Source organism: Acomys russatus, chromosome 8 (assembly GCF_903995435.1).
Source record: "Acomys russatus chromosome 8, mAcoRus1.1, whole genome shotgun sequence".
NCBI classification, from domain to species: Eukaryota; Metazoa; Chordata; class Mammalia; order Rodentia; family Muridae; genus Acomys; species Acomys russatus.
In genome coordinates, this window is record NC_067144.1 from 62,411,197 (window position 1) to 62,434,230 (window position 23,034).

A 23,034-nucleotide genomic window follows, 5' to 3' on the forward strand; every position below is an offset into this window, starting at 1 on the left:
CTAGATCAATCCATTTGTCCACAGATTTTGGGAATTCCTCGTTTTTAATAGCTGAGTAGTATAATTTTCAAACTGGCAGACACACCACATGTATTTCATAGTGATAATGTACTTTTGAGCTAAATTGTGATAACATTAGAGATTCAAGAATACGTATAACAAAATAACATTAGATGACTATTTTTCAAATTGAAAAAGTAATTCTTTTAATTTTCTACCTATAATATGTACACACACACACACACACGCACACACACACACACACACACACACACACACACCAACCAACCAAATCATCTGGCTAGAAGATCAGTTAACATCTTTTTTTAAAATTTTTTTATTAATTTATTCTTGTTACATCTCAATGGTTATCCCATCCTCTGTATCCTCCCATTCTTCCCTCACTCCCATTTTCCCCTTATTCCCCTCCCCTATGACTGTTCCTGAGGAGGACCTCCTCCCTCTGTATATGCTCATAGGCTATCAAGTCTCTTCTTGGTAACCTGCTATCCTTCCTCTGAGTGCCACCAGGTCTCCTTTTCCAGTGGACATGGTCAAATATGAAACTGGGACAGAGGAGGAGGACATCCTATTGGGACTCTAGATGAGAGAAGCATGGGAGAATAGCAAAGTAGAAAGATCCAGAGGGTCCTAGAAACCTACAAGTAGAACATTATGAAAGGCAGATTTGGGCCCAGGGGTCCCGCTCAAACTAAGGCACCAGCCAAGGACAATACAGGTGGTAAACTTTAAACCCCTACCCAGTTAACATCTTATAATCCTATCTATCTAATTTTACTGGTTCTAGCTTTGCTTAAGCAGATATCTACAGTTGCAATTCAAACATCAATAACAAGAAACTTTTCTATCCTTATTATCAAATCTAAACTGACTTGGCTGATTAATTGATGCACATATATTTAAATATTCATCAGTCATTTCTTCTTTATGTTGAGTACTATGCTCTGGGTATAAATTAAAGTTTTAATTGAAATCAAATATAATTATGTATGTACAAAGCATATTTCAATGAGGTACAATTTGATACTTCACTGTATGTACATGCCTTATTTTTCTTAAAACACGTTAAATGTAGCAATCTCCTTTACCATTTCTGATAAAAACATAAGTATTCTTTAACTTTGTAAAATGTACAGCTCAATGTGTATCTATACCATTCACTAGCACTTCTGGGGTCTATCTAACTGTAACAAAGAGTAACCTCTGTTCTCCACAGTTGATTCTTTACAATGCTAAACTACTTCCTGTGGCTTGTGGATTATTATCTTCCAAATAAACAAAGACTGGTTGGCTCAAACACTCATGCCATTTATTACATATTTTGTGTTGTTTTAATAAATTATGCTTTAATTATTTTTAAAGTTGTTGAAAAAATATGTAGTTGGGACTGTTTTAACAGTTACCATTGCATGATAATGTGTTTAATGTATTAATCATCCTCCACCCATGCAGCTTTCACCAATCTCTGACACGCAGTAGTCTACTTCCACTTCCTATAATACTAATTTCTGCGGATTTCTTAAAATTTAGATCATGAAACACTAGTTTTTCTTTGCTTAGCTTATTTGCTTAACATACTGGCTTCTCTTTCCATCATAGGGTAAATGAATATGATTATATGACATACTTCATTTTTCCAATCATTGGCTAAGTAAACACTGAGATTATTTCCATTTCTTGGCTTTTAATGTAGAGCTAAAATAGCCCGGGGTATGGCAATGTCTGTGTTAGGCACTGACTTTGTATTCAATTGATACACAGGTCAGGATTACTAGGTCATATGACACACTGTGTCTTTGTTTTTAAAGACAAATATAATTATTTCCCCATAATCTAGTATTTCAAAGTTTATTGGGGGATATATATGTAGAAGCCAGTACATCAAATGTCTTTTAAACAGAAAGATATTCAAACAGAAAAGAAAGTGTACTTTTTTGACAAGGCAAAAGTTTTACAAGAAAGAATAGGCAATATTAGTTTCTGGCTCATTGTGACTTTATCCATTTGTTTGTAGCGGATGCTACAAAGAGAAACCTCTGTTCTTTAGTGCTGTTTCTTTACAATACTCAACTATTTCCTGTGGTTTGTGGATTATTTTCTTCCAGATATGTAAAAAAAGTTTGGCTCAAATATTCATTTCATTCAATATACATTTAATTTTTCTATGTTGTTTTAATAAAATGTATTTTCATTTTTTTTGAAAATATATGTACTTGTTGCCCAGTTTTGACAATTACCATTATGATAATATTGCTTAATGTATGCTTATCTGTTTTTCTTAAAGGAATTACCTCACCTCCAAAATATAGTGCCCTAAGATGAGCTCAGGGTTCTAGGAAGCCAGCTATTTTGGAGTCTGCAAAAGAAAAACATCTAACCCTTATCTCAGATGCTGGTGGTTTCAGAGACAACAAAACCTCAAGGTTCACTCACAGTTTTCAAAGGAAACAGCTGCTTCCTCATTCTGCCACTAACACTGCCCACTTTCCTATCATTAGTTACAGAACCCCCAGCTTGAAGGATGTGTTCTGCATTCGCTGGAGCCTTGGTCACTGTGATGTTTGGTCCTGACCCTAATCACTCTGTAGCTAGATGGGAGTTGCTGTTCTTCAGGTAAAGGATGCTCTAACTATATTAAGGTAAACTAAACTTTCATTCTTTATTTATTCCTACAATCTTCATTCTTACATTGATGACATGATAATTAATCATAAATCAAAGCTGATGAATCTTTAAAGAATAGTCATTATTATTAAAATCATCTTCATTTTCTAATCAACAGTAAGATTAACTTATTTTAAACATATATTTATTTTATTTTATGTGTATGAGTGTTTGTATGTATGTAAATTTGTATATTATTTTCACACCTCACAATTTGGAAATTACTGGAGGTGGAGTTACCAATGGTGTGAGGGATCATGTGCACGTTTGAAACCGAATGCATGCAATTTCCACAACTAACAAGTGTTTTTAACAGCTGAGCCCGCTCTAAAGCCTATATGATGTAAAAGCCATCCCATTAAAAATTCTGTTATTATCTGAAAAATGAAAACTACAACACAATAGCATTATTAAAGACTTCCAAATAAGTATTAAGTAAGATCCATCCATCAAACATAGTGGATGTTACTACTTAGGTATCAAGTTTGTGTTTCACAGAAATATTTGTTCTTAGAACAACTCTACTGAGATATGTCCATCAACTTTTTTATTCAAATACAAAGGTGTTTGTATTTTAAGCAAGATTAAAATGCTGACATGAAAATATTATGTAGAGATATATTACTTAGACTATTATGTAAATTAAACAACTAAATCACATTAAGGTCTATCCCATAAAATAAAACACATGCCTAGTATTGACTCCTGGTAAGTACATGAAACAGGTAATGAGCCATAGAAAAGAACCTTCTACTATTATTTCCAAAATGGACATTGTATCAAACTGATTCTAGGTAGTTATCTTTGTACTCACAGATTAGTCCCTCTCTCATCCCTTATCAGAGAATCAGTGTTCAATAGGTAGCCATTAATGCAGAAATCCACAGGTAGTCAAAGTAAAGAACACAAGTGACTGTGACGTTCTTAGCCCTAAATAAGATGTCTACATCACTCCCTCCTCCAAGGTTCATAGCACATAAGAGAAGAAGAAACAGAATAATTATAAAAGCCAGTGGTGTGGAGAACTGCTGGGAATCATTGCCTTGTAACAGGAATACGGTATTCATGTATTTAAAGAACCTGTGGTTACCTGTACAGTGCTGATCAAGATCAAAGAGTTCAACACAGTGATAATGGGTTAGTTAAATACCCTCCTCTTTCCAATAGATAGATCATTCAGAACTAAGAAAAACCAGACAGGGCACTGGATATTATTTAGATAGAGGATTTATAAGCAGTTGAGGAATGCTTTAGATGCAGCCTTAAATCCAACTGTACGTCAATAGAATCACAATTGATATGGAAGCATGAAAAGATCCATTAAGGCTTATAAAAAAAAAAAAAAGAAAGAAAAGAAGCTACACTTTCAATTTTAATGTGGCAGTAGGAATAAAATTAATATATATTTTTGTACATCTGTAGGCATAATTAAATGATGAGATATCATCAATAGGCGATACGAATAAACCCTTTTGATAGGAAATGTAAATAATACAAATATAATGGCATTTACACACACACACACACACACATATATCAGGTAAATACTCAAAGTAAACATTGCTAGAAATATTGCTAAAGAAGATATGCACAAGATGAGTTGTCCTAGTAATCATAAGGTTGCCCTCAATTTATGTCTCCTATTCTATCACTTCTAGGCCTTAAGTGTTTCTAAAAGCCTGTCCAAAATAGGTTGACCCCTGATATATCTCTTTATATTGTCCAGTTTTTGTCAATTATGTAAATGGTGCTACATTGAAGAAGATCAGACACACATAATTTATTATCTGTCACATAGGGAGGTGCCAGCCAGCTGGAGGTCTTGAGTGTAGTAACATAGATTTTCTCCTTAAACTAATCTATCAGTAGTCACTGTGGAAATACAAAGACCATAATACTTAATTCACGATAAGCACAAGGATGGGAAATCCTAAAGGTTTGGGATAACCTTGAAGCATTCCAGAACCATAAATAGCTTTTGCGCTTTGATCACAAAACATTCAACTATTCGAGGACGAATATCACAAGATAAATCTCAGCAAGATCATGTGGAAGCAAATAATGAGCAGAAATAGAAGTTGGATTTATTCAATAGTAAATTCTGTGAAAGCATAAATTTGGTCAATATTATTTGGACTGAACATATTGCTTAATTGTTTTTTAAAAATAAGAGAAAGCATTTAATTTGAGCTTAGGAATGAAATAAGCACACAAATGAACAAAACACAAAGAAGTCAACTTATAAAAGAAAGCATTTAGCATGGGGTCCATTGCACCAGAGGATTAAAGGCCATGGCCATCACAATGGGCATCTTGATAGCAGGCAGGAAGGCAGCCGTACCTCTGGAATAGTAGCTGAGAGCTCTCTAATTGGAAACAGTGTGGACTTTTTGAGACATCAAAGTCCACGCATAGTGAAATACGTTCTCCAACAAGGGCACATGTCCTTATCCTTCCCAAACCGTTATACTCACTGGGGCCCAAGCAAACATACAAGCCTATGGGGACCATTATATTCAGGGACAGAAGATGCATATCTTTTGAGTTTTTCAATGGACAGTTAAGTTTGACTGCTGTATAAGGATAGCCAAGACTCATGCTGTTCTGGAGACAAGGATCTTCCTTAGTGCTTTGGAGCTTATAACAATGCCAAGAAAGGAATAACTCCTTGGCTGATAGTATGTTTCCAAGCTCCACTGTTCTTTAAACAATATCACATACTTGGCCATAGTAATGGGATGCTGCTTGGTTTTTGCTTACTTTTCCTTTCAATTAAGCATTTCTCTTCCTACCCACCCTTTTTGTGACAAAATACATTCTAAAATTACTAAGAATCAGGCACTCTTCTTTGTTGAGTGAGCACATGCCTATTGCAGAATATTTTATCCCGTCGTGAAACCTGAAATTATGAACTGTAAAAATCTATTTCTAATTGTGGCTTGGCTCAGTCTTTGAACCTAGAGCTTTCTGTTTACTGTAACCAAGTGCTTGTGGTGTGGCTCAGTGCCCCTAGCACACACATTTTATTTTTTGCAATTTTCAAATTATATTTCCTTTTTACGTATAAATTTATATTACTACACATAAATTAAATAAACCACTTACAGCAGAAAGAACCATGAAACAATCAGGAATTATATAAATGTTGCATTTATAGTGTTTTAGCTATTTGTTGTTTTTAATTCATATTACACCTCAATGATTATCCCTTCCCTTGTATCCTCCCACTCCTCCCTACCTCCCATTTTCCCCTTACTCCCTTCCGCTACGACTGTGACTGAGGCGGACTTCCTCCCCGTTTATATGCTCATAGGGTATCAAGTCTCTTCTTGGTAGCCTGCTATCCTTCCTCTGAGTGCCACCAGGTCTCCCCGTTTTAGCTATTTGTATTGGCAAACTTGAAGAAACATTTTTCCTATCTCAGTGAGTCAAAATTTCTGAATATAAATCAATATCTATCATATCTCATCTCTATCAACTTAAAACATCTATCTAGACTGAAAGACATCTTAACTCCTAAACAACAAAACTTAATTGTAAGAACAAACTATCTAGTCTTCTAACGCATCAGAGACTTGAGAAGGAATCAAACCTGAGTAAACCTGAAGTGAAGGTTAGCAGCTTCTTAAAAGAGAAGATGAAATTACTTAACTCTTAATAAAACATAATATATAAGATAATGAAAGTAAAAAACCTAATTTATTTTTTGTGACATGCTTAGTTAACCAGAATCCTATGTGTGACCACAGGTTTGGAATTGTCCATTGATGCATGCTGGGCTCTTCAATAGGTACTGAAAACAATGACTCCTTGAGAATTTATCAACAGTCAACAGTTAATTTTGGAGAGGCAAGGCTCCTATGTCCCTTCCTAATTCATTGACAGTTTACTCACCTAGTTTCCTATAAGACTTTACAGGCAGTCACAGCTGCTGTGATCTAAGAACCACAATAGTACTGCCAAATCCATAAAACAGTATTTCACAGAACTTCACCATATCTTCTGGCTCTTAGATTATGCATGTTTTCTTGCCAGCTTCAAAAGTTCAAATTAAATGAAAATAATAAAGAATACTTATAGGCCATGATACTATTTCATTAAGTACATACACATCGAGCCAGTTAACTCAATACAAACTATCTTTGTCCTATGGGTACTTTTTATTTATCATTGCTAAAGATTTATACTGGTTTAGTAAAATAAAAGGTTTATTTCAACAATCATGACTTTACTATGACCTAGTAGTTAGCTATGTTTCCAGTACTGAGCACAGTATCCATTGTAGAGCGGAGTTTCAGTTCAATTAAAGTGCTCTTGGTTACCATGAAGGAAAATATGCCACTACTGATCCTTCTGGGTTCCCTAGTAATTCATGTGGTTCATTGAAAGTGTGTCTCTATAAGACTGCCGGTTGCCTCCCTCCTTTGGAAGTAGCGTGGTACCTTCTGGAACCACTAAAACCACTCTTCAGGCAAGAAGCAATCAGAACAATTCTAGCTTAGGAGCTTGTGGCTATTTCTGAAGTGCATTTGTGCTTGATTGTTTTGTGTCAACTGGACACAAGTTAGTGTTACCAAAAAGGAGAGAATCTCAACTGAGAAAATGTCTTCGCAATGTCTTCCTACAGGTTATTTTCTTGACTTGTGATTGAGAGGGAGGGACCAGCCCATAGTGGGTGGTGAAATGCCTAGGCTGGTAGACCTAGTTTCTACAAGAAAGAAGGCTGATCCAGCTGTGGTGAGCAAGCCAATCAGCAGCAATTCTTCATGACCACTGAAATGGCTTCTTTCTCTTGCTTCCTATCATGTTTAAGTTTCTGTCCTGACTTCTTTTTATGATGAACAGTGATATGGAAGTGTAGGTCAAATAAATAATTTCCTCCAAAACTTGCTTTTTGTTCATGGAATTTCATAGCACCAATAAAAACCTTAACTAAGAGATGTGATACATAAAATCTTCTATTTTACTGTCCAAATATAGCATTCAATTTCAATAACTTCTGTGACCTGAAAAAATCTAGAGTTTTTTCTCACCAACAACCAAGAAATTCTTCACTGAATACCAGCTGTAATCCTGTAATTTTACTGAATACTTTTTCTGTCTACCTAGAAATGGCAACAGATCCCATAATTTAAAGACTTAATCTTTTCGGTAGAGCTATACTATGCTGAGAAATATGCCCAAATTATTATTACACAGGGATATGTACATATCCTTGTCCATTGCTACTTTATTCATAATTTCAATGATATAAAATCAATCAATCCAGATGCTCTTCAACTGACATATGGATAATGAAAATGTGCTGCATATAAACAACCCTAAGACTACATTGGTCATGGGCCCTAGGGGAAAACCTAATTCTGCTTAATGATCATGGTGATAAAATAACTCATAATAACTTACTATTGCTAAACCCTTAAGCCAGTACATTGCTCAACCTGCAAAAAAAAAAAAAAAAAAAAAAAAAAAAAAAAAAAAGCTTTTCTTCTTCTTTTTTGTAGATGGTAATTAACACGGCCACTCACAACTAGCCAATGTGCAAAAAGTAAGACTCATTGTAGTACTTGGGTCTAAATGGGATATCCTTAACAGACACAAACTCTCAAGACTCAGCAATCTATATGGAAGAGTGTATGGAAAGATTCTAAGACCCACTTGTGGTGAGTTATTCCAAGAAAACTGTGTTTACCACACAAGAATGCTGATACGCCTATGAATTCACAGAGACTGAAGCACTATACTCATGTCCTTCACAAGTTCAAGCTTTATGAAGTTCCAGGACTGAAATATGGAAATAAGCTTAAAGTCCTATCCTTATCCAAGAAGTTATTTATTATTGGCAGCTTCTGGAAGAAAGGAAATCTGTTTTCTTCAACAGAGTAACACTGGATAGGTGTACCAATCAGAACACGCTCATGCTCATAAGTAGTAGGCCAAAGAAAAATGGGCACCACCATGTTTTTGTTTTATTTTTTTCTTGTTATGCATTGTTTCTTGAGTTGTGGTAAAACATGATGGAGGATCTTGAAGACCTGGCAAAGAGGAAAATTATACTAAAATGTATTGTATGAAAAAATTAAAATGACAAAAATAACAACAACTTAAAGAATGGGTACATTATCAAAGAATCTCAAAGAATATCCAGGTTACATAAATATAATCTTAGGATATAGAAAGAGGCAGGGAAGTAAGAGGAGGAAGTGTGTGTTTGTGGTTATCAGTGACAGTGGGAGCATCCCTAAACTGAAAGATGAAAAATCCCATATGACACAAAATTGAGAGTTTTAATCAAGTTTGCTTCACACAGAAAGTTTTATATCATGAATGTTTAAATCCTATAAGAACTATTGAATATATATGTCAGTATTCAAATGGGTGATTTGTTTAGACAAAAGACCACATCATCCGGGCACCCACAATATATGAACCTTAATCTTGGTGTTTCACCAAATTCCAATGAGTGTCTGCTATTTTTGATGGGCTACCTGCACCCTTTATGATAGTTCATTCTCAGCAGATAGCTCACAGAAAATGATGCCATAACTAACACATTTAGTATGGGAGAGAAAGATAACAGTATAACTAACTGTGCATTTGCTGGTGAGATTTTAGATCACATAGAATCAGAATATTTCCAAAACAATAACCACTTATAAAAACAAATCAGTTTCATTTGCATAATGAAACCCTAGGAATACATCCAGATACTACTGCTTTGCTGAACTTCCATAGTTGACTCTGTTCTCTGTGTGTTGAAACACAGAACGTTTAGAAGTAGGTACTTGTGTCCTCATAGACACGGCAGTTGGGGACCTGGTAGTTCAATCTTGCTGAGTGTTATGTAAATTATCCCTTGTATTTCTTATTCTAGTTCATATTATTTTCCTTTCGTAAACATGGCTTTAAGTATGTCTTATTTCAGTAAACTTTGCTAACAACAGACTTTTGAATGGGGTGAACTTACAATTCGCATTAAAAACAAAAGATGCCCTTATGAATGGTTGGGAGAGTGTTTGTCCTGACAGCCTGTGTATTCCAGGACAGCAATTCAGTTTTACCAGACCTCTAACATTGTATGAAATTACTCACAGATATTGTACAATGAAGTCAAATGAAATTTTCTTCGAAGTGGAACTTGATGCCAAAATGCAAATTTTCTTGAATGGCTATATAATGTGTACTAAATAAAATGTATTTTATAATACTTTTGGGCCCTCTTAAGTAAATAGATCTGTTAAGCTAATAAAACATTGGCACAATAAAATAATCTATTTAGCAGGTTTTTCGTGCATTTTGCTAAATTGCCCTCACAAACTTGCAATCACAGGGCTTGGAATTTTCAAAAACTTAATGATTTGAATCATCATAAGGGAAATTTAAATTTTAATGTTCTTATTAAATACAGACTCTCCAAATGTGACTTTTTATGGGAACTGTTTCAGCCTGAGGGTCAAGTATACTTAAGCTGCAGTTAGAAATGTAGAACTGGTCTTTTTAATGGCAGAATCATGTCTTGTCATTTTGATATTTAACTATAATATTTTAAACTGTCAGTTGTCATATCACAGATTTCAAAGCACTAGTAGTACTTGTTAACAATTGTCAAGTGATACATTTCCAACTTAAGACTTTTATCTGGTTTCTGCCAAGGTCCAAAATGAGAGAGATGAGCAATTTTTAACATTCTCCTTTTTATTCTTCCTAAACGTACTGTTCACAGCTGCTGTACTATTTAACCCTACAGGAACTTAGGGTTCCATTAAATGTTGTTCTTCTTCTTCATCAGATGCTTCCAAGTGTCTTACTATTAAAATCTCTTAATGTATTGTGTTAACTTTCTGGAAATTTGTCAGCTCGGATTTTTTTCAGGCCTCTGTGGTTTACAATAAATATTAGTCATCCTCTCTTTTGCTTTGTTTAGCAGTTAGTATGTATGAAAGCATGAACATACCTGATTTTGCTTCTCCTCTATAATCTTCATATATTCAATTAAAACAGCTTTCCTTCTCAGCTATGTTTTCCCTTCTACTGTGAAGCCGTCGGTCTGGTTGAATCATAGAAACCCAGTTACAAAGGATAGATTAAAATCTTTTGAAATCCATGTCTCTAATTATTATCACATGACAAGAAATGAAAAAAAAATATGTTAAAGTATCTGATATAAAGAGCAAGTGAATCAAACCCTGCCAACTGTCACTTCGAAATTAAATGACGGGTGAGTGATTCATCACATTAAAGATGTATAGTAGCTTTTCTGACTTTAAAGTTACTGAAGAGGATGAGGGGTTTGAAACGAAGTTTTAATTACTTCGACAAAATCCTTTGGCAGAAGGTGTCACAGGTTCTTGTGGAGAATATGCTTATTAAACTAAATGCACATATGCCCTGTGTTTGTGATAAAATAATGTTTAATCACAGGCTTACACAGGCTCAAAGGCTGGAGAAGTTATATGTGCCTGTATCCTCTGTTCTTGTTCTTATCAGGGAAATTTCCAAGTCTTAAGAACTAAACAGAACAACAACAAAGAATAATACTAATGAAAGGTGACAGGCATGTCTTGTTTTTGCTGCAATTTGTGATGTAGGATAGCTATGTGGTAGTTTGCCTCAAAACGAAGCTACTTTAGGTTTTGGTAGACTAGGACTTGTTTTGCTACAATCTAATCCACTCCTATTTGCCAAGTATACACATACACTCTGACTGTGAAGCTTGCTTCTGAATGTATGATTAAGCCAAGAAAAAGAAGACAACATAATTTTCTAGGATGGTAAAGAAACAATGATAAACAGAAAATAACTAAAAGATAACAATATAATGAAGGAAAAATAAATATCTTTAAATATTAAAGATGAATGTGTAAGCTTAAGCATAATAACATGTTTTCCATGCTGGGAGTAATTATTTCAGACCTATAACTTCATGTAAGGGCACCTTATTAAAGTGTGATGGGAATTGCAAATATTTCAGGGAATTAATATAGTAAAAGATGAATTCCTCCTATAGTGCTATATCCCATAAGAGCACTAAATACTTTATATATTTTTATTTGCTTTATCATGAATATTGCTGAAATAAGACATTTATACTTTTTTAATTTCTTCACTTTACATCTCCACTGTAGACCCCTCACTCATCTCCTCCAGGTCTCACCCTCACTCTCTTATTCCCTCTCCTCCTTCCCCTAGTCTTAAAAATGGAGGGAGCCCTCCTCCCCTAACATCTGAACTCTGCCTATCAAGTCTCATCTGAGCTGCCTGCAACTTCTTCTTCTATGGCCTGCGAAGGCTTCCCCATCAGGTGGAAGTATTAATTCTGGGCATCAGAGTCGGTACCAGTAGTGCCTACTCCCCTTATTATGGGGCCCACATGGATATTGTGCTGCCTGTCTACTACATCTGAGCAGAGTGTCTAGGTCCTCACCATGAGTGGTCCTTGGTTGATACATCAGTCTCTGCAGCACCTCCTTCCTCTGCCCAGATTTGTTGGCTCTATTGGTCTCTTGTTGAAGCTCAGTCACCTCCCGGTCCTTCTATCTTCTAACTCTTCCATAAGGCTCTCTATGTTCCACCCCAAAGTTTGGCTTGAGTCTCAGAAATTGCTTCTATACCCTACTGGCTATAGCCTTTCAGAGGATCTCTATGGTAGGCTCCTTTTCTGTTTCTTCTCTTCAACTGATTCTGGTGCCTATTCTATTTGCCCTTCTGAAGGAGAAATAAGAATTAAAAAAATATGGAAATAAAATTCAAAAGATATGGATTTAAAAGACTATGAAGAATTCAAAAGGAATAAAAATCTAAAGCTTTGCACAAGAGGCAAATTTCCAGCATGGAAGAAAAGAACACCATCCACCTTCTCAGGAGTAAAGGAGAAAGGATCAATTTTAAAGTTTAATTAAACATCTCTAAGGTAGTAGTATTGGATTAAGGACTATGGACTCCATGCATAATAACTGTAGAAACTGAAGCTTTGGGGGATAATAGCTTATGAACAATTGCAAAAATAAATAAATAGTAAATTATTCATAAACATGTTGCTTGTGTTACCAATTTCCTGGATGGAGTCCTTTGCTCTCATGAAAATCATGAGGAAGAGAGATGTTTGTCTGGTCTTGGTCATTCCATGAAGCAAAATACCCAATTCTTAGGGCCTGAACTGGCAGACCTAGAGACTGACAGATTTCAGCACTGAGGATGAAAGGTTTATTGCTCCATGGTTTTAATTCTAGGAACTTAGGTTTCACTCTGAAAAGGGAAACTTCTTGCTCTGGAATTTACTCAGTAGTGGACCTTGCAATTGGCAGCTCTTAAGACCCTCAGATTCCAGTAGCAGTATATAGCACTAACAGGTGACAAAAGGCAAGCCTACTAGTGCAGCAGATCATAGGCAGATTTTAGATCCCGGATTCTGCTTTCGTGGATTGGCTGCTATGCTAGGTCTAAGGTCTAGGATGTGGGAGCACAAGGTATCCTTTAAGGCTCTTCCAGCAACATGGAATTACATTTTCTTATTTTGTTTGTGACACCCCTTTTACCACTCAATTTCTACTCCTAATTTCTTTACCTGTCTTCTTCCACTATTGCCACTGCTAACACAGCCACCTCTATGGTGGCAGACACTTCCATCCTCATAGTCACTACTGTTCTGCCTTCATTTTCTATACCCCTATCTTTTCTATCAGATCAATCTCTTCTACTCATGATAAAGATTTTAAAATGCAATAAAATACCACAGTAAGATAATAATCCTCTCAATAGAGCTAATGTTGCTACACTAGGTGGCCAAGCAGAAAAATGACTTCTAATTTACATTAAATATGGGCCAAATAAGGTACATAAACAACCTAAAGAATGTGTGTAGCAAGGTCCTTGACTGATGGTGACATAGGCCATCATGCCAATAAAAGCCTATTTGAGCACCTGTCACAAGCCTTCTACCGGACCCTAAGTTAGATATCCAGAAGATGTTTGTGAATTCATTAATGTTACAGAGCAAGCTCAATGAGATTTAACTCCACGAGACATTTTGAGCCCAGTTAAGTGGTGCTTTATTTTCTTTAGTAATTTTTAAATCATTACATTCCTTCTATTAGTGTTATACACTTACCGGTATTAACTTTAAGAAAACAATGGCTCTTTGACCTAGATAAGACTCTGTGGTTAGATATGAGATAATTATAATTGAGAGTATGTTTAATACCCACTGGCTATGACAATTGTTTCAAAGTTATATATCACTCTAAGGCTGAAATGCAAAGTGCATAATATAGGCTTTTGATAGCAGTAATCACCAGTCATCCCACTAAAACCTATCTATGAATACCCATTTACAATATTTCTCTATTAAATACATTGGAATTCCCATTATGTTTGATAGCACAATATTAATAATATATGGTTGTTTAGAAGGAAGTTTTGCTTTATGTAAGATCATATATACCATAGTTTCTGCCAAGGGATAATAAGGCAATAATTACAATTAAAGGTTTTCTTGAAATAGATAGGTAAACCTAACTTTTGCATTAAAAAACAAGAACAATACTCTGAATTTCCTTGTAGAAGATGCAGCTGTATCCGTAGAAGTGCTTAGGACTTGGAAGACTAGTTACATGAACTTTGTGTTATAATTCTCAGCAGTGCATTTGACCTCGTGTTCTCTCTGCTTGTAGTAAATTTTACTCATGTTGACAGCAAAAGTAATTGCTTTGAACATTAAAACAGGCATTGTTGGAAAAAGTTTAACAGGGTTTTCTTACCCCTCTTCTGCACTCTCTGCATTTCTTTTAAAATACATATATTGGAAAAGACAAGTACAAGCCTAGTAGCTTAAAAATGAGATATTGGTAAGGACATTATTGATATTTTATAAGGGCACAACCTTTCATTATTTTCCATTAGTCTGCATTATGGATATTTTCACTAAAAATAACTGATCACTCTCTACTTATCAATGCTTTTCTTGTAACTTTAAAAAGTAAACTTATGACAAAATTATATATGTATAGACACAGTGTGTGTGTGTGTGTGTGTGTGTGTGTGTGTGTGTGTGTGTGTGTGTGTGTCTATAGAGGGTTGTAGAGGCAGTTAAGTAAGAATATTTTCTGCTCTTGCAGAGAACTATGGTTTGGTTACCAGACTCTACATATATGCCTCACAAACACCTGTAATTCCACTTCCAGGGGATCTGAGGCCCTATTCTAGCCTCTGTGACCACCAGTCATGCAAGTGTTACACTGACATACATGCAAATACAATGTCCATACATATTCAACATAAATACATAAACCAGTGTGTTTTATAATCCTTGCACTGGGGAAGAAGAAAACATAAGAGGATTCATAGGGCACACAGGTAGGTCTGGTAGCATAGCAAATTACAGGCCAGAGGAAGACAATGCCAATAAGATATTGTGGACAAAGCCTGACGAACTACACTGTAGGTAGTTTTCCATCTTTCACTTGATGGAGAATATACCTACTGCTGTATGTGCACCTACAGATGGATATCTTAGCTCATCCTACATATGGTCGGATTGACAACCAGGCTCAGCACAGTCATCATTACAGAAGAATTTCTTTTGATATTTAGAATTAAAAAGTGGAAATTGGAAAGTTAGGGTAATATGAGTCACAAGTTCCTCAGAATTTTATGATGAAGGAAAATTATGTAGCCTGATGTCAGTCTGAGGAAGACCTTCCCTGAAAACAGTTTTCACACAGTTGTGATATCTGGTCAGACCACTTTCCTTGTCAAAAGGTTCAGAGAAAAAGATTGATCAGTGATGAGCAGGACCACACTTGGACAGGGATGCTTAGACACACATACCTCCTGCTCCTTATTTAAACTTAGATATCATGCTATCTCTTTAATTGTATCCAGTTTGGACAGATTAAATAAATTATTTCGTACTTTAAAAATATAGGTCAATAATTAAGGATAAAAAGATATTTTCTCAAAGGAACTGAAGATGGTTGTATTTGCTTAGGACACCATGGCATCACAATGAATAAGACAGTAATTAATTATTTCTTATTTTTCACATTTAATATTTTATTAACATTCATACAGCATTTTGGTATATGTTTATTAATACATATGGATTAAAATTATGAAAGTATATATTACAAATATAAGTTTATAACTATAATTAATTTAATAAATTTATATTAAAAGCACTAGGAAAATAACCAATTATAAACATGTTAATAGGGCACCAGTAGCTGGAGAGATGACTCAAAAGTTTGGAGCACTTTCTTCCCTCCTGGAGGACTGAAGTTCACTGCCCAGCACTTATGCTGGGTAGCTCACAACTGCTCTAACTCTAGCACTTTAGAAGAGCAATAGCCAAAAGATACCACATGTAATAAGCTTTGACAGTTACAGAATTTTGTGCATTGCAGCAGTAAACAATTGCTAAAACATTGCAAAGGAAATTACGCAGTCAATAAAAAGCAAAATGCAATCTAGCTACTATCTAAACACAATAAAATATTCACTGAATTAACTTGCTGATATTCCTAAAAATGGAGGTCAAATCTTTGGGAAAGATAGACATACATTTTTAAAGAACCAGTAATGAAAATATATTTCATTCAGCAATTAAATGTGTTTGCATAAAGACATTGCCCTTACAGATATAAATTCTATGTTTATCAACACAGATCCTGGTTTTTATTTTTATTTTTTTCCTCATAGATTAAAATAATTTCATATTTTAAAACTATCTGTCTCTTTCACTGAAACTACTTGCATCATAATAAGCCCTTCTTTCTTCATCAGAAGCCCTTAATGTGAATGTTAAAGATGCATTACAGAAAAAAAACTTCATTATAAAAGAAAATGCAAAGTTTTATTTCCAAGAAAATATATTCAAAGTTTTGAGATATTTTCACAGGTAGAAAAACTGAAAATTTTGCAGTTGTGAGTTCTTTCCAGCATGGTTGTAATAACAGGATTTAATTTCAATGAAACCACAGTATGCTTTTGATGTAAAAACCCAACACACCTTGAATACCTTTAGTTGTGCTTGCAGTATCAGATCTGATTGATATCAAATAATTAAGGCCTCATGTATTACTACTTTATTTTCCAATTATACCACTAATAATATTTCAGAATTAAATTGGAGGCTTTACCACACCAGTAGTACATAAATTAGCATTAGGTTTTCACAATCAATCCCTTACAAAGCCATCTAATTAGAGGCCAAGGCAATTAGAAAGGAATGAATTCTACTTTTTTCACAGGTAGAGTCAAGCACTAGCATGGCTCCATAAGCACAGGATTTCTCCATCTGAGAGAATTATCAGCAACCTTGTCATATGCAACAGAAGGGATGCATAATTGTGCAATTAAAATACTGAATTAACAGCTAATTTGTCTAACAGATCACATTTCTAGATCTAAGAGAAGACACAGGGATGCACAAAGTACATTATGCTTGCGATGCAGAAAAAACTTCAGTTCTTATTTATTTTAAGATATGAGTAAATATGTAAACTTTGTTTGATAAAGACGTCTTTAATAAAACATTTAAATACAACTAAGATAAAGGTCATCTAAATTATCATTCATAATTGCTATCTAAATAAAATTGTTATTTCCTATGAAGGAGCTCACAATATTAATATAAAGAATATTAAAATATTTAAATTAAATATCTGGTGTAAGTTTTGTCTTTTATTTCTAGTCACAGCTTTCACCTAGAGTTTATATTATACATTTCGGGCATGTTTTGGTGACATGTGTCAAGGAAGGAGTGCAGAGGACAGAGGGTAACTGCTGCTCCCCAAGACAGCTCAGGAGAGAAAACAGGTGGATCCACTGTAGGGAGAATTGAGCAGGCTGTGAAAGGCTGGCTCAGGGAAACCAACCATTGGTTGAACAACTAGCTAGGGGAACCACTTGTTGAGGAGAGGTTGAGGAATGGAGGGGAAAGAAATACTCAGAGACTCGGGTATATGTAGTACAAGCTGGAAGTCTTAAAGCCCAGGAGAACTTTTCTTCCGGCTCTCTATATCCGTCTCTGTCTTTCTTGCTGTCTGTCTGACGCCTTGCTCCTTGCTCGCCTACTTGCTTGCTTTGTCTCCATGTCTATCTCCTTGATTGGTGTTGCCCATCTATCTAATTTTCTTGCTTGGGGCTACCCATCTACCTATCTCTCTTACCATCCCCGTCTATCTGTCTCTCTTGCTGTTCCCCATCTCACTCTAGCTTTCTCCTTCATGTCTGTTATCTATTTGCCTTTCATCTCCATGGGCCCACCCCAGTATTTTATTGAAATGAAGTTCAACGTTTTTCATTACAGATGACATCGTGATATTTTTCATCATTACAATCTCTAAGGCAGTCAAAAATCAACAGAGTAACAAGGAAATACAAAAAATTCTGTAACCTACAAAGAGCATAAAACAAAAATCATTTAATATTCAAGAAATGGTCAGCATGACATGATAGTTATTTTTTAACAATACACAGGAATGCTTAATCATAAATTTCTCTGGGTTAAAGCCAGTGTGTTCACAAGATAGTCATAGCAATATAGCTTGAGATAAATATTATCTAAAGCAAAAACTTGCCCTACCACCAAGCCTAGGAGGTTCTCTATTATAAAATATCTGAAAAACATGTCATTCCAAGCCAACCTTCTATTACTCTTAAAGCAAATTCTATGGAAACGTTTCTACAGGTAACATTATCTAGCCAGGTATGGTTATGTCAAGGTCTTATCTTCCTTACACGCAGTTTCTGCTTGGGTGCTCACAGTCAGAGTAAAAAAAAAAAATCTATCATTGTCTCAAGCCTTTGGCAAGATGTACTCTTTTAACATTCTCTGTGGGAGTAAGTTTTCCCCATGTAATTTTCCGTAGGGCTGAGAAATCAAGAGAAAAAAATCAGTTTAAGAAGAAATAGCAGCTTTCTAAACAACATTAAACCTGAATCATACGTAATATTTGGGGGCAGTGGTTATCAGCCAGAGATCTTTAGAGCATGGTCAAACAAAGCCTCAACAGCTGTCCTGGATGTCTAGTGATCATGCTGGACAGTCAGACGTCTCTGGAAATTTGTCAAGCAAAGTCTCTGCGACTTACCTTCATGTCTATGACATATAACTTTCAGTAGTTTATTTTCACCTTCCATCAGGGAATCAAACTCAATTCATCAGGTTTGTGCAGCAAGTAACTTTGCTCAGTGAGATGTTTCAAAACCCTAGAGCTATGTGGTCCTTCCTTAGATACTAAATGATGCTCAAAGTTACAAAGTTAGTATTATGTGTACTTAGAGCAATTTTAACAATTAAAGACTAGATGGTAAGATTAAGTTTGAAAATTATTCTTTCCATGAGTTTACTATTTAAAAAATAAGGAAAATAGTGATGTGTGACTTTTTTGCTTTTTCATAGTAAATTTCTTATAAATTATATTTAGATCACAGTTCCCCCTCTCATATCTCCTCCCTGATGCACTCAATTCTATACTTTCTTTCTCTTTCTCTTTAGGAAACATACAGGAAAATTAAAAATACAAGCAAACCATAATAATAATATAAAAAGAAAAAAAAGGCCAAAGAAACACACACACCACACTTTTCTCCTCAGGGCTCAGGGAACAATGTTGAAACATAAGAAAGATTGTAAAAGTCAGAGGAGATAGATGGGGCCAAGGCAAAATCTATTTTAAAAGCATAATATTTTTATTGCCATTTGGGAAACTTGTAGTTGTGTGTTATGACCTTTATGTGTTTTTTCATTTTATTTTGTTCATTGAGAACTTCATACAATGTAATTGGATCATGGTCACCCCCACCCTTCCTCCTCCTACATCCATCTCCCTTCCTTCCCAAACCAAGTTTGTGTCTTTCTATTTTTCTGACTTTTTATTTTACCTTCATATAAAGGTAACACAGTGTTCCACATATTCACTCATATATATGATCTTCTACTAGAAAATGTGCTCAGCATCAGGGATCATATTCTTAAATAAGAAGAGTCTGCCTCTCCTGGCCGATATCAATTCCAAAATTTCTATGGTTAGGGATGGGGATTAGTAAATGCATTCCCTCTCCATACTGAGATTTTGTATGGCTAAACCTTGTGTAGGTCTAGTACGTACAGTCTCAGCTGATATTATATTAATTCACACATGAGTTTTCATCCCTTGGCTCAAAAAATACTCCAATAAAAACATTATAGTTTACAAAGATACCTAAGCTATCCATGTTCGTTTATTTGTAATGTGTTGTCTTGTTATTTTTCTTTTGAAATTAAATTTCTTGTATTAAGGGTCAAATATGAGAGTGTCTTTAGAACAACAATAAAATCAGCAGTTTGGTAAAGACAGCTGCTGTTTTCTTCCACAAAGCATCAAAAGTATGGTTCATGGAACATCTATGAGATGAACATGGTTGCGGGATATTTGATCATACTGTGAACCCCACTATTCTGATGTTTACTGGAAAAACCTGTTTCCAGTTTTGGTGTAGCCCAGCCCTAGCATGTATATTTAATCCAAGAGCTTTCTGCTTGAGTTTGGTAAACAGGATTAAATAAAGTTAACTATAAGTCAAGAGGCAGACAAAGCAACCAGTTTATAGGAAGTGTTCATAGGGGAAAACAGAGAATAAAAAGAACTCCTACCCAGATCTAGCCAATGGTCAGAACATTCTCCACAGTGGAGTAGAGAGTAGGATATGACTTTCTCATGTACTCTGGTGCCTCAGATTTGACCATGTCCCCTGGAGGGGGAGACCTGGTGGCACTCAGAGGATGTTTAGCAGGTTACCAAGAAGAGACTTGATACCCTATGAGCATATACAGGGGGAGGTAATCCCCCTCAGGAACAGTCATAGGGGAGGGGAATAATGGGAAAATGGGAGGGAGGGAAGAATGGGAGGATACAACGGATGGGATAAAACACTGAGATGTAACAAGAATAAGTTAATAATAAAAAATAAAGAAGTCAGGAGGATATAGGAAGATACATAGGAAATAGAAGCGGGGAACATTCAGTTCCAGGATTTGAGACATCATGGAAAAGAAAAATAGCTTTTTCTTTTGGGGACTTGGCTGAGGAGGGCTTCATCTGGGTGCTTTGTCTGACTTTTTGAGCTAGCAGGTTTTCACTGCAGCATCTAGCTCTTAGCCTTTACTAGTAAAATGAAACAATTGAGATTTTGTTTAAAAAAAAAAATTAGAACAGTCAGTTGGAGGCAGAGCCAGGCAGACAGATCATTGTGAGTTCAAGGCCAACCTGATATAAAAACCAGCCCAGGACAGGCAAGGCTACACAGAGAAAACCTGTCCTGAAAAAACTAAAAACAAAGAAAAACAAAACCAATGGAACTTTGCCACTAAATTTCATGTTTTAATACATTATAATAATTTCCTGTGTTCTCCTATACAAATGAATATGAAGAGAAGAACTGTACTTTGGGCAGAAAATTATTATATTTATGTTGTTTATCATTATAAAGAGAAATATAAATATGTCTAATTAAATATTCCTAGCATATGCAAACTTACAAGGGAGCATATTTTTCTTATTAAAATTTTCTAAAATACTATATGGAAATGGAGTAAAATGAACTCAACAAATAAATTTTACAGAAAGACAACACAGAAGTAAATCTGTAGTGAGTAAAGACTTAGAGTCACATCTGCTTCTGATCCTTGTTTTAAATATTGGGATGTTTTCATTTTGACTGAAAATGTATTGACCTTTGAATCATATCTATAAAGAGACATTTCAGGAAGAAAATTAGAGCTTTAGCTTGCTTCAAAAGTGAAAGAATCATAAATATTCACATGTACATGATCATATAAATGTGAAGCCTTTGGTTTGATTGGAAACTTAACACTATAAATAAAACATATGTTTTAATTTAATGTTTGCACATTGGTTATTGGAGAATTAAATAATTGTTAGGAATTCCAGATTTGCATAACAAAAATTGACAACTGTAATCAACTAACCATTAGAATATTCTAGTTTTATTTTTTTCTGGTCTAGTTATCTGGAACACTGGAGTTAAAAAGCAAAATACATAAATGTTTGTACTAGTACAAAAACAATGAAAACATTAGATGAATGAAGTTATCAAATTCCATGTGAATCAATCACTTGTCCATCTAATGTAATGTTCACATGAAAAATATATATGAGTATTTATGGTTACTTGTGAATAGCGCAAATACATAAATCATAATTTTATAGGTTAATAACCTAAATTACATTAATATCAGCAATGTTTTATCATTGGCAATTTTTATTCCTTTAATTTTAAAATTATAATCACCTCATTTATCACTTTTCATTCCTCCTTCCAAACAATTCCTTATATTCTGCTTTCCTCCTTTTCAAATGTATGGCCCAGTTTATCATTAATTGTTGTTGCATAGATAGATAGATAGATAGATAGATAGATAGATAGAGATAGATTCTGAAATATAACTACTCAGTTTGTATAATGTTACTCTTATTACATTTTCAGGACTGATCTTTGGTATTGGAACCCCGTTGGTGTGCTCTTCTCTAGAGAAGACAATTCCATCCTCCCTAAAAATTAGTAGATGGAGGACCACCTACTTTGGCATCTTTGGTTACATCATGTTTAAAAAGCAGTCATGTTGGTGAGACTTTGTCTATAAGTTCTGAAATTTCTAGTACAGGAAATATCACTGGAACCATCCTGATCCTCTGGCTTTTACAACATTTCCACTGCTGAGGCTTAGCTGTAGAAGTGTTCTGTAGGTGACTTCATTGGAACCAGGCTTGATAATTCAACACTTTATTTGGTTGTGTTTTCTCGTAATTATTTCCATCTATTTCCAAGAGAAATCTGTTATAAGAGATGAGTACTTTTAGACTTCCCATTATTGGAACATCTAAATTCAACTTTAAGAGAGGTCAAATTAAAATATGATTTATATATATTTTGTAAATTAAAAAATAACTACAGGAATTGAAGTCCTGGATTTGAATGTAGAATGCCATGCATGTTCTTCTTCCCAGTATGTTCCTATAGTGTTGTACCTCCTCCTCCTCCTCTTCCTTCCTCTCCTCCTCCCTCTCCTTCCACTCCTCCTCCTCCTCTTCCTTCCACTCCTCCTCCTCCTTCCACTCCTCCTCTTTCTCCTCTTAAAAGTGCTAAAATGAAACTAAGCCTTCATGTAGCAAGGCAAATGCTCTCCTATTGAACTATATCAGCAGCCCCAGCTTACATCTTCAATATAAAATATATCAACTTATTTCTCCTACAAAAGTTACACTTATTATAATTGCCAATAATATTTTTAATTTTAAGCATTTGTCATATTAAAAATTGACCTTATCAACTTATATTACAAAAATG